Here is a 13,520-nt window from a genome sequence, read left to right as displayed (position 1 = left end):
TTGCAATTTGAAGCACTCTCTAGACCAATTCTGTAAACTATTTTCATGATTTGCCAGGGACTTCCCCACACTTTGGTCGTTGTTGTTCTGACTCTTAGCCACCCCATTTGGGGTTTTCTTGGCAAAAGTATTGGAGTAATTTGGAATTTCCTTGTCCGGTTCATTTTGCAGATGAGGAAAATGAGGCAAACTATATTGAGTGACTTGCCCAGTGTCTGAGACTAGAGATTTGGACTCAGGAAGATGAGTCTTCCTGATTTCAAGGCAGTGTTCTATCTATTGCAGCATCTAGTTGTCTTTCCATACTTACTTAGCAACTTTTTGTTTTTTGGTTGCCCAGATGCCCTGCTCTTACCAATCAGAGTCAAGGGGTTGAGGAGCAACTCACAGAGTTTCTAGTGACTGGGTAGATTTGAAGAAGGGGTGGGAATGAGGACAGATAGCACAATTCCTGGCTTCCTTAAAAGCACAGCTCAGGGGCACATCTTGTATAAGGCCTTTCCTGAAGTTACCTTTTTGAAATAATTTTGTATTTATACAAATATTGATATTGAAGAAGACCCCAGAAGCTCCTTATACAGAAGGGAACAGTGTCATCAATTGTTTGCATACATAGTTTATAGTTGTGATATTCCTTACTTCTTTTGCAGAAATGGGTTGAGCCTGAGATAGAAACATATTGAGAAAGGGTCTTCAAGGGAAGGTGACAATGTTTCTCACTCTAGAGACAGGGACTGGCCCATGTTATCTGATATAATTCAAATCAGTCTAAGCTAGCTCTGATATTGATCATTCATTATTGATTGAATGAAGTTGTATGAGTCTGAATCTGATATTAAGACACTGCTTGCTTCCTGCAGTCCCTTGGAAGGAGACTGTGACTCAGACTGATGGCAGCCCTGTGACTCCATACAAACTATCTAAGTCCAGTAATCCAGAAGGTGAAGTGGACTAAGACTTCTCCCACTAAGGCTTCTCCCCAACCTCTCTCCATTAAATACTTCCTTCCATTGTTGTACAAGTATCTTAAAATCAACAAAAAATAAACAAAACTATGATGGTAATCTGGATCTTAGAAAGTCAGGGAGGAAGAATTTGTTCCTTCCCCAACCCTAGCTGATTTTATCACAAGATGCAAATATAGATGATAATCTGTTAACACACAAGGTATTATACCAACAATTCCTTTACTAAATATGAATAGCTTTCTCTGAAATTTGGAACTATTCCCAGAGTATTATAAAATTGTGCATACCCTCTGACCCAGCAATACTACTTCTAGGCCTTCATCCAAAGTGATTTTTAAAAAAGAGGCAAAAGGACCTATATGTTCAAAAATATTTATAGCACCTTTTTTTTTGTGGTGGCAAAGAATTAGAAGTTGAGGGGATCATTAATTAGGGAATAACAAGATGTGTTATATCATTTTGCTGGAATGCTATTGTGCTCCAAGAAATGCCAAGCAAGATGCTTTGAGAAAAACCTGGAGAGACTTAGATGAATTAAAGCAAAATGATGTGAGCAGAAGCAGGAAAAAAAAGCATATACGATAATAACATTATTATATAATGACCAACTGTGAATAAATTGGCTAATTTCAGCAATTCAGTGATCTAAGATAGTTGCAAAGGATTCATGATGAAAAATACTATCCACCTCTAGAATGAGAATTGATGGAATAAGTCTGACTGTAGAATGAAACATACTTTGTTTTATTTTCTTTTTATTGTTGTTGTTTTTGTGTTTTTTTTAGTCTGTTTTCTTTCACAACATCACTAATATGAAATAAAGTTTGCATAACTACACATGGATAACCTGTATCAAATTGCTTTCCTTCTCTAGGAGGGATGGAGGGAGAGAATTTGGAACTCAAATAAAAAAACTCTAAAGTTAAACATTATTTTTACATGTAATTAAAAATAGTAAATTTCAAACAATAAAAAAAAAATATTTTTCTGATTGAGAAAAAATGAGAATTGGTCAGGCTCTTAAAGGGCCTTAGATAATTAAGCCTCGGACAGTGAAGTATTCAAACTTAGTAAAAACATCACTTTAACATTAACATATTGGTAATGCATTGACATCTTAGCTATAATTGCATCCCATGACTCCATCAGTTGAGCTGGAGGAGTTGGGGGAAACAAATTTCCCTTCCCTTACAATATATTTAGATTCCCATCTCCAGCTACATTTAGTAGTAAGAATTGTGCAAAAAGGTGTGGAAGCCACACAACTCTTCCTTTTCAGCCCCTTGACTTCTTAGTCTCCTGATATCTAGATATAGAAATTGCCTCCCTCTATAGTAGCCTCTCAGAGAGATAAGTTAAGTATCTTCTTACTTTACTGACCTACCTTGGTGTGAAAAGCAGCAAACAACTTGAGCATCATAATGACGGTCTGTTGTGAAAATTAATTCTAGCAGTAAGATCTGGAAATTTTCCCCCTGTGCTTAGAAAGATCACTGCCCACTTTAACACTCTCTTTTGCACACTAGGGGCTTGCGGTCCCTCTGCCTCCAGAAGAAGCAGCAGAACAGAATGATACAAGAACAAGAGTACTGATGCACAATGACATTTTTTCCACTCCAGCTCGCCATCACTAACAAGTGGTACTCTTGAAGGACTTTTCCCCAAGTCACTTGGAATGGAGTCAAACAATGTGACCACCTATTTAACTACCAAGCCTCCCCCCCCCCCCCTTCCTCGTTGCCTATTGCTATTATAAAATGTAGCTCAGGAAGCTACATTTCTATTCTTTCCTTTGGGTATGTGAGTGAAGTGCTGGAATGGACTTGTAACTTCTCTCAATAAATGCACTGCAGGAAGTGAGGAGGAAGAATGGATAAGGAAGGGTCAATGGAACAAGCTTATTTCCTAGATAATAATAGTGGATTTATATACATACACACATATGCACTGCACATGTGGACATGGATATGTATATATATGATTGTTGTTCAGTCATGTCTGACTCTTTAGGACCCCATTTGGAGTTTTCTTGGCAAAGATACTAGAGTGGTTTGCCATTTCCTTCTACAAGTGAGGCAATTGAGGTAAATGAAGTTGAGTGACTTGCTCATAAGTAATAAAGGTTTGGACTAGGATTTGAATTCAAGTGTTCCTGACCCAAGGCTTTACTCTAGTGAGCCATCTAGTTGCCTCTAACACACACATATACAAGCATGTATGTATGTATATACCACATATATGGGTATGTGTTATGTATGTGTGTGTATACATACATACATACACACACATATATATACATACATATATAGAGAGTATATATGTAGAAAATATCTACTTTATATACATATTTATATAGAAATACATATGTGCATATACATATATAAATATGTATATATAATACATGTTAATATATTATGGCACCTAGTAAATATATAAATACATATATGTTTTGCATGTATAGGTGTATATATTCCATATTTTAGTTCTTTCCTATTATCCTGTTAATAACTTGTTTTGAATATATTTGTTTCCACATTCAGTTGAAAACTCCATGAGGTTAGGGGACTGTCCTTTGCTTCTTTTGCTAAGGATGCTTTAAGCATCCTTAATGCTTAGCATATGCATATATTCATACATACATATATTTATACTATATATATAATGTGCATATTTTTAAAGTTTATAATGAACATTTCATTCAAAAAAAATCTTGAATTCCATGATAATAACACAATAACTTATTGACAATTAGTGGAGAACTTTTGTGCAAATAATATTTTTTCTTCATGCAACACTATGAAGGATGTCTTAGGTATTATTATTCAAGTTTTACAGATGAGGAAGGTGAGGTACCAAGAGCTTAAGTGATTTGCTTATGCTTATATAAAGAGCTTCAGAGGTGGGATTTGAATCCACATCTTACTGAGTCCAGATATAATGTCCCCAGTCTATGCTGTGCTGGTCCCAGAGATCTCCGAGTGAAACCAGCCTCTTCATCCTTATTCTCTCAGTTCCAGTTGATACCGCCACATTCCTTCCCCCTTTTTCCCCTTAATGGGGAAACATGCTTGCCCCTTTTTCTATTCATTATTCATTGTCTCCACCAAGGTCCCAACCAGACTCATCCTTCCCCACATGCTTGCTGTAGAAGAAGCTAGATGTCGGACCCTTAGTGATAAATCTCAGAGGGGAGAGAGAGGCCGACAGAGAGCCTCAGATCTTAGACCAGATATTATGTGCCCCCTTCTGCAGCATGAAAATTATAGGGCCAAGGAAGATTTAAGACAGCCTGGGGGAAAGTCTTGGATTTATGTATGGCCTGGTGTGGTTGATTGGGGCCAGCCCTTACTCCTGGGAGCAATGACCCTGCTTTTCTCTTTACCCCTTATATTTTACTCTTTGTTCATACCATAGCTACTCTATTTCAGGTTCTCATGTTGCAAGGCCTGCTGATTTCATATTTCTTTCCAACACACTTCTTCTTTCCTCTAAAACTGCTATCACTCTGGTATAGGCCCTTTTCATCTCACACCTGGACTACTGCCACAATCTAGTGATGGATCTGTGCCTTGAAGCTCTCCCCACTCCAATCCATCCTCCTTTTACCCAGTAAAGTGATTTTCCTAAAGTGGTAGCTCACAAACTTTTGTTCTTAGTATCTTTATACTATTAAAAATTATTGTGGATCTGTCCAAAGAGTTTTTGTTTATGTGGGTTATATTTATAGATATTTATCATTAGAAATAAAAAATATTTCTGAATTTGTAGACTCTCTGAAAGGATTTCATAAACTCCCAGGACTGTACTTTGAGAGCCACTGCCCTAAAGCACACCTTCCTACTCAATAATTCTAGTAGCTCCCTGTTATCCTCCAGGATTAAATACCATATGCTCTGTTTGTCATCAAGACTCTTCATAACCTAGCCCCCTCCTATTAGAAAGAAGAAAGTCTTTTTACACCTTATTCCCCAATATATACTCTTGGATAAAGTGACACTGGCCTCCTAACTGTTCATACTCCATTTCTTAGCTCTAGGTATTCTCTCCCCAATGCTTGGAATATTATTCCTCTGCTCTGACTACTGACCTCCCTGACTTTCTTTAAGTCCTAACTAAAATCCCACCTTCTCCTAGAAGCCTTCCCTAGCCCCTCTCAATTGCAGTAAGACTTAATAATTCAATGCTTACATAAGTCAATTATTTCCTTCTATCCTGTATATAGCTACTTTGCATATATATTTTTTCATTTTGTCTTCCCCATTAAATTGTAAGTTCCTTGAGGACAGGGATTTTCTTTTGCTTCTTTATCTCCCCAGTGTTTTGCATTTTCCCTGGCACATAGTAGGCACTTAATAATTATTTATCGAATTGAATTGAAATTGCCTCTTACCTAGATCATTACAATCCACTCCTAACCGCATTCCCTGTATGCAGCCTTTCCTTTCTCTATACACCTGACAATTTGATACTCTTATATCACAGGTCTGACTGTTACTTTTTGCTCAAGAAGCTTCCGTAGCTCCCTGTTGTCTCTAATTTAAAACTATTTTTTTCCAACGTTTAAAGCTCTTTACAGGTTAGTTCCAATAAATCATTCCTGTTTCTTATTATTCTATCTCATATTTCATTCTGTCTCGTATTTCACTCTCATAGTTCATTCTATCTATATTCTGATTAAACTGACCCACTTACAATTCTACACATATAAGTTCATCTTTTGCCTCCCAACTTTTCCACAAGTTGTTCCTCATTTCTATATTATTTTTTCTCTCCTTATTTCCACTTTCTAATTCCCTGTAATTCTGGCTTGTAGAGGCCTTTCCTAATTTTCCTAGTTCTTAGTGCCTTATCCTGGGTCCCTGCCCCACAAATGATTTGGGATCAATTTTATATATAAGCCATATTTATTTATCTAAATCCAGGAAAACATAAGTTCCTAAACAGGATTTGGAACAGCTGGGTGGAACAGTGGATAGAGCACTGGGCCTGAAGTCAGAAGGACCTGAGTTCAAATCTGGTCTCAGACACTTAACACTTCCTGGCTGTGTGACCCTGGGCAAGTCACTTAAAAGTGGAAAAAAGTGGAGGACTTGCTCATGTTTATCTTTATATATCTGGTGTCAAACAGTGTCTGGCACATGGTAGGTGCTTAATAATTGCTCCTTGAATTTTATTTGCTTAAACAATTCTTTGAAGTCGGCAACCTTCCTGCTCTTTTATTTTTCATTCCTTAGTAACAGGTGCTCAGTGCCCTTGATGATTCCACTTCTACTTATTGAGCTCATAAAAAACCTGGTCACAGGAAAGAATGCAGAACTCATTTGTTCTAAAGGCTAAATGACTGATAAAAGTTATCTTTTCCTTACCCATGGGGACTGTTTGCACTTAAGCCTGGCTTTACACCAAAACAATAAACTCTCTTTGAGGAATTTCAGGCTTTAGGAAGCTCTATTTTCTGTCAGTGGGTCTTTGCAGAAGGCCAGAAATCACAAGGTCTTCGATTTTAAGCTGTCAAATATAGTCTCTTGAGCCCAGCAATGATTATTTGGTTAAGTAAATGAGAAATACCCACACTAACTTTGTTCCTTTGTCTGAACTCTCTTACAGCACTTGTAATAGTAATCAGCCTTTATACTGGTAAATGCTTTTAATTTTGTGCATGAAAATCACAGAATCTTAATGAATTACTCAGATGAAGCAAAGCTGGCAGCAAATTAGTTAGCTAATGGGTTGCCATTTTCATTACATAATATTTTAATTCAGTTAAAATGCTTAAACGTTAATGAGGTTAATGGTCAACTTTTGGCACTGGAGTGGAATGATAATTTTGGTCAGATCAGGCCCTTCGGATCACAATTTATAACCTGCTCTAATTAAAGTTGGAGTGGTGCTGATACAAGTGTTGCTAAAGCAGGGGTACACTGGTAAATGTTTAACAACTATCTCTCCAGAGGGGAAGACATACACTCAGGACATTTTTTTTGAGTTTAATTTGCATTATTAATGCATTCTTAAGTCTAAAAGGAGGCAACTAAATGGCACAATGGATAGGGTGGTACAGCCCTGGAGTCAGAAGGACTTGAGTTCAAATGTGACCTCAGATACTTACTAGCTGTGTGACTCTGAGCAAGTCCCTTAACCCAGTTTGCCTCAGTTTCTCCATCTGTAAAATTAGCTGGAGAATAAAATGACAAACCTCTCCAGTATCTTGCCAAGAAAACCCCAAAATGGGTTCACAGAATCAGACATATTGGATGAAAAACAACAATTAAAAAGTCTAGATAATCAGAAAAATTGCCAAGCCCTGATTTGCTACATTTGCTGTTTTCCAAAATATAAATACACTGAAAATTTAACAATAAGCTCTCCAAAGTTCTCTATTTGGAGCTTGTTCCAGTACATCCCTGGTTAAACTCATGGATCTAATATCCATCTAGGCTAGTTGGCCATTCCCTGTTTCATGCATACAAATATTACCCCAAGTCCTTTGAGCCTCCTCAAAACAAGCTTTGTTCAAAAGAGGTTTAGTGAGAAAATCTAGATGATGTAATCAACAGAGATTTCTTGAGCAGGGATCACCTGTCAGACATTACATTAGGTGCTTTGGGGATTATTGTGGGGGTTCCATCTCTTCCCCCTATCCTTATTTCTCATCCCTCATACAATCTGACTTTACCCTTACCACTTTCCAAGATCACTAATAATCTAGTAAATGCTGTCTATTTTTCCTAGACTTCTTCATGCTTAAACTCTATATAGAATTTATTACAGGGAATCAGTCTTTTCTTGAAAATCCTCTTTTGGCTTCCAGAAACAGTGTTTTGATGATTTAACATTCTCAGCTCTGGAATTTAGTGGCTGAGGCTCCCACTATTCTGATTGTTAAATATAGGGGTACAAATTTGCATAGCCCATTATATGAAGCTAGCCATCATCTTGTTATTAGTCCTGTACCTGGATTACCAAACCTCCAGAGACTATGCTTTGAAGGACTTAACCCATCTGGCTCTGGAATTTCTGCCCTGGTGTACTGAGTGTACTGTGTGTATGAGCACAAACTCACCTGATGCACTATATCCCCAGCCATACTCACGTTCCACCCAAGCCATTTTCTTGGCATCTGCCCTTTAATTGCCCCCTTCAGAACTCAAGAGAACATATCCATGTCCTGAAGGACTTCACATTCTACTCTTGCCATGGAATGACTGGTCCACTCATTGTCCCTGTGACCCTCTCCCAGTGTAAAACATCCCTCCCCTCCACAGCTTCTCATACATGTGTTATTTCCCTCTAATTAGAAATGTAAGCCCCTTCGGGGCAATGATTGCTTTTTGTATTTGTACTTCTGGCATTTGGCACATGTAATGAATGCTTTTTTCATTCTCTTATTGAAGTCGGGTAATCCCTTTGTGACCCCATTTGGAGTTTTCTTGGCAAAGACATTGTGCCATTTCCTTCTCTGGCTCATTTTACAGGTGAGGAAACTGAGGCAGACAGGATTAAGTGACTTGCCTGGATCGCACAGCTAGTAGGTGTCTGAGGAAGATGAGTTTTCTTGACTCCAAGCCTAGTACTCTGTGCATCATGGTGCCACTTAGCTGCCCCAGTAAATGCTAAGTAAATACTTTTTTATTCATTCACTCCATAACACTGCACTATCCTAGTTCTCCTTAGAACTTTCTGACTTCTCCTTGTTTTTTTATTAAGCTTGTTCTTTTTTTAATTTTCTCCTTTACTGGTTCTTCTTTCTCCCCCAAGTCTAATTATCCCCCTAAATTCTTTACTCCGCTCTCCTCTCTCCTTTCTTTACACCATCTCTTCTGGTCCTCTTATTTGAAGGAGGAGTTTATAGTCATAGAATCTGAGTTAGAATACCTTCTCTTCCATTAACTACATTAATTACTTTGGATAAGTCTTGGAGTTTCATCTACAAGATGAAGGATTGGAATCAGTCATTCCACAGCCATGTCTATGATTTGATGAACTTGTATAGTTTCAACATCACTTTTTTACAATCTCCTAGTCCTTATGTCTAGCTCTGACCATTGTCCCATCAGCCAGCCTGCACTCCTTTCTATCCACTGTTAAAATTCTCTACCCCACTAGCACCTTCAACTCTGTTCTAAAAGTTGCTGATCATTTTCCATCCTTAGCCTGGGCTTCCTAACTTCTATTTCTATTGATAACATTGAGGTTTAGAAATTCAAAACCATATTAGTATAATTGATATCTTATAGCTTACCTTCTCAATGGGTGGGGAAAGGATTGAAAGGAAAGAGAATTTGGAATTCAAAAATTTTTTAATTATAGTTATCCCTTCTGCATTATGGAATTTAAGGACACAGAACCTCTGAAGGCTAGAAAATCTGCATAAAATTTTAGGCCCTCCCTTTGTGATCAGAGAAGTCTGAATTTTTTCCTTTTTCTTTTATGAGATGTTTATAGTAGCTTATTGTAAAATATGGGTTAAATATTTTGCTATGGACTTTGTATCATCTGTGGCTTCCTTAAAACTTCCTCCAAATTCTCGTTTAATTTTTTTTATGACTCTTAATACTTTGAAACAACAATGGGGAAAGTGGTGATGTGGAAGAAGTAACTATAATCTTAAAAATAAACAAATGGGAAAAAGTTAGTCTTTGGTATTCCCCTCTCCTTTCTCATCTGTCCCCTAGCTAGTCAATTGCTGCTTTCAATAGACTTGACTCCCTTGATACTTCTCTTGATTGCCTCCATTTCTCTGTTCTCACTGTCATTGCCCAACTCATGCCTTCATCAGCTCTTGACTGATGAAATTTTCTAGTAGTTTTTAGCATTCTCCTAATGGAACTTTTTGCCTCCATTCTCTACCTTTTAACCTATTTTTTTGCTACCTCATTACCAGAGTCCTCTTCTTCTGATCATATACAAAAGCTAATAATGCATTGAATATTAAGTAGAGTCCAAGCCCCTTTGCTTGGCCTTTCAGGCTTTCCAAGATCTGACTTTACCCTTCCCTTCTGGTTTTCTTTTATTAGTATCTTATAGGTGGTACAGTAGCTAGCGTACCAGACCTGGAGTCAGGAAAACCTTAATTTAAATCTAGCCTCAGACACTTCCTAGGTGTGTCACCTTGGGATAAATCAATTAACTCTGCCTCAGTTTCCTCATCTGTCAAATGACCTGGGAAAAGGAAATAGAAAACCACTCCACTAACTTCACTAAAATCCCAAATGAGATCACAAAGAATCCAAAACTACTGAACAACAAGGACAACATGCTTCAACCCAAAGGGCCAATCCCTACATATGCCAGGACCATGGACTTCATCCTGTTGGCAATGGGGAACCATCAAAAATTGTTGAGGAGAAATGTAGCTTAACAAATCTAAAAGTGTGGGGAGATGAGCTTAGTCAAGTCTCACTCCCTTTCCAAGGTCACTCAATCTTGATGACTGATCAGAGGTGTCCTCTTTGGATACAAAATATAAGTCAGTTGGGTCAAGGTGCAATTCCTTTTGAATCTTGGCAGCTTTTACCACTATTGTGGACTGAGAGTATTGACTTGGTATGGTCCAAAACAGAACCTTCTGCCAGTCTGAGATGAAAAGAATCTCCTCCAGAGATTGCTCATTTTAGCATTGGAGTGGACAGATGGCAACAGCAGGAATAATGGAGTTGTATTGGCAGCCAAACAGGCACAGTGCAAAATGAACAAATTGGCAATTGATGGAACCCTCAGAAATGTTCAGTCACATTCATGACTACTAAGCCCAGGTAGCTTTATTCTTGCAGAAGTGTTCTCCTTCTTGTGCCTCTAACATGAAAATATTACACTCTTCATTTTTGTTGGATGCTCCTTAGCCCAAGAGTGATAGAGCAAAGAGTTCTGGATCTGAAGTAGAACAATCTCGGTGACCTTATATGTTACTTCTTTCTCCAGCCTTATTTTGTTCATTTGTAAAATAAGGGGATTAGATTAAATGATTTCTAAAATCCCTTCTATCTCTAAATCCTATAATCCTAATTAATAAATAAAACCGTTTATTTTATTCTGTGACATCTTTCAAATGTTTCCCATAAACCAGGTTGCAATAAAGCCAACTCTTTTTCACCAAAGTTCCCTCATAGGATCACTGATATAGGGTTTGGGAGAGATCTCAGAGGTTTTCTAATCCAGTACCTTTATTTTTCAGATGAGGAAACTGAACACAGCTAGTGACTGAGCAGAATAAAATTGAGCTCTAAGGAAAGACTCTAAAGCCCTCCTATGTCTCTTCTTTAAAGTTCATCTCTTGTTTTTTATTGTATCTCTCAGTATTGTGAACATTTGTGTTTTGGAATATTTTGAAAGCACATGTGCACACATACAACCTTTTCCACAGTGGCTGGAGTTTTCAGACCTTGTTCTAATCACTCAAGCTTCAGGATAACTGCTAATGGCTAGGTAAGATACAAATGTAGTCTGTCGGGGTTATTATTGTTATTGTTTGTCCTTCATTCCCATATATATTATAACATGAAGGAGGTGAGACATTATGCTGTGTTATTTTTTTAAACAAATATTGCATCATTTAAATATATACAAATATATACACACATATGTATATATACATATATATTTCCATACAATATAGATCTACATCTATCTATATGGAGAGGGAAGAGGGAGGAAGAAAGAGGAAGGAGAGGGAGAAAGAGACAGAAATGGAAAGAGGAAAGACTGATACAGAGACAAAAATAGAGAAAATCAGTGCTTTTAAGAGGACTCCAACCTAGACTGACCAGACAAAGCAGTGGTATTATACAAGAAATATCAAGAATATGCCATCAGTTTGCTGATGTAGTATGACTATTAGATAGAGATTTGGGAGACCTGGGCTCCAAGGTGGGACCCTGCCACTAACAAGCCCTGTGATCCCAGGCAAATCACATTATCTCTCAGAGCTTCTGTTCTATAAAATGAGAGCATGGAGTAGCTCAGTGCTAATAGCACTCTTTTGAGCTCTAAAATTTGTGAACCTAGTACACATTATGCATAAGTGCTGAGGAATCCAAAACAAGGCAGGAATGAATATAGGCTGCAGAAGATAAGGCTCTTAAGAAAAGTACCTGGATGCTGAGCATGGTGATACATACTTATAATCCCTGTTGCTGCTTCTGGGGACACCTATAGTCCCTATTGCAGATTCTGGGAAGACTGAGGCTAGTGGATTGTTTGAGCTCAATTCTCCAAGTACAACATTAGGATTAAGGCTGATTGGCAAGCTCTGGGAATAAAAGATCACCAGGATGCCTAAGGAGGGGAAAAAAGCCAGCTCAAATAAACAAAATGGAAGAGGTTAGAAATTCTCCACTCAGATCAGTAATGGGAGAGAAGAGGTGGAGGGAAAGAGAGAAAGAAGAGTGGAGGACAGACAAGGACACTGTTAGGAATGATATTATCCCATTTCCCTTCTCCCCCTAAGTAAAGGCTATAATCTTATCCTAGCTAAAATAGATGGCTTATCAAGCTCATCTTGACAAATATTTAAAATTGTATTTCTATTGACATAATTTGTCTCTGTATTATCTACAGTTTACATTCCCAGAAAGTCATCCTTTATAACAATGTTTTTTAAAGAGGAAAGAAAATTAGCAGAACCAGTGAAAATATCAGTTATTTTTAATATTCAGCAAAAGAAGGGCAGAACAGGTGTCTTCTCATTTGCACACCTTAAAGTGGCCAATTTATTATTATAAATATAAATACTAGTTATTGTTGTCTTTCTTGTTATATTGTGTAAGAACAAGCTTGAAATGCTGACTATTACTATCTTCATGATTTTTTACACATTCAGTTTTTTGGGGGGTAATTCTTTATATATTCATCAGCAAATATTAAATAATAATAGCTAACATATAGCACTTTAAGGTTTATAAAGCACTTTCTACATATAATCCCATCTATATGTGATCTTCATAGTAGAGCTCTATAAAATAGATTATTATCATCCATTTTAAGATGAGGAAACTGTCTCTTAAGAGGTTTAGTGAAAGGTTTAGTAGCCAAACAAGCTACAAGTCCCAGAACTAGTAAATATTTGAGACCAAATTTGAATTTGTTTTCCTGATTACAGATCCAGCACTCTGTCAGCCATGTCTCCAAGCTGCATGTTTGATTCAAATATTCATTAAACACATGTAGGAAATATAAAGAAAATAATATGAATTCATTCCTGATGTTTAGGCCCCTAATATCTTGGTGGAGAAACAAGGTCTTCATAACCAAAAAAGAGACCAGCTCCGCCATGAGTGGGATCAGGTCAGAGTGGGTATTTCAGACTGAATCAGTGCTGAACCAGTTTAGGCAGAGATAGGAGAGATTTCCCTAGGAGGGATAATTCCTCCTCAGGCCCTAATTTTCAGGTTTGGAGAAATTATGACCACAAATGTTCTTTTTTGCTCTGTTGTCTACGGTTGAGTCCAAGCATAGATTTGCTTCCATCTTCCTGCCAGGTCAAGTTCCTGCATTGTTCTCTGGCTCTAAAAAATGTTTCAGTCAGCCAAGGACTTTAACAAAGCAGTGTTTGGT

At 37.5% G+C, this 13,520-nt stretch overlaps 1 protein-coding gene across 3 annotated transcripts in view; it reads left to right on the top strand.

Moving 5' to 3' along the window:
• The window catches only part of MAPK4 (mitogen-activated protein kinase 4), a 215,430-nt gene that overhangs the window by 63,863 nt on the left and 138,047 nt on the right, over positions 1 to 13,520 (top strand). The window lies entirely within an intron of this gene.

Source organism: Sarcophilus harrisii, chromosome 1, assembly GCF_902635505.1.
Source record: "Sarcophilus harrisii chromosome 1, mSarHar1.11, whole genome shotgun sequence".
Lineage (NCBI taxonomy): Eukaryota > Metazoa > Chordata > Mammalia > Dasyuromorphia > Dasyuridae > Sarcophilus > Sarcophilus harrisii.
The sequence above is the reverse complement of the archived record's forward strand: the minus strand, read 5'-3'. Positions and strand labels throughout refer to the sequence as shown.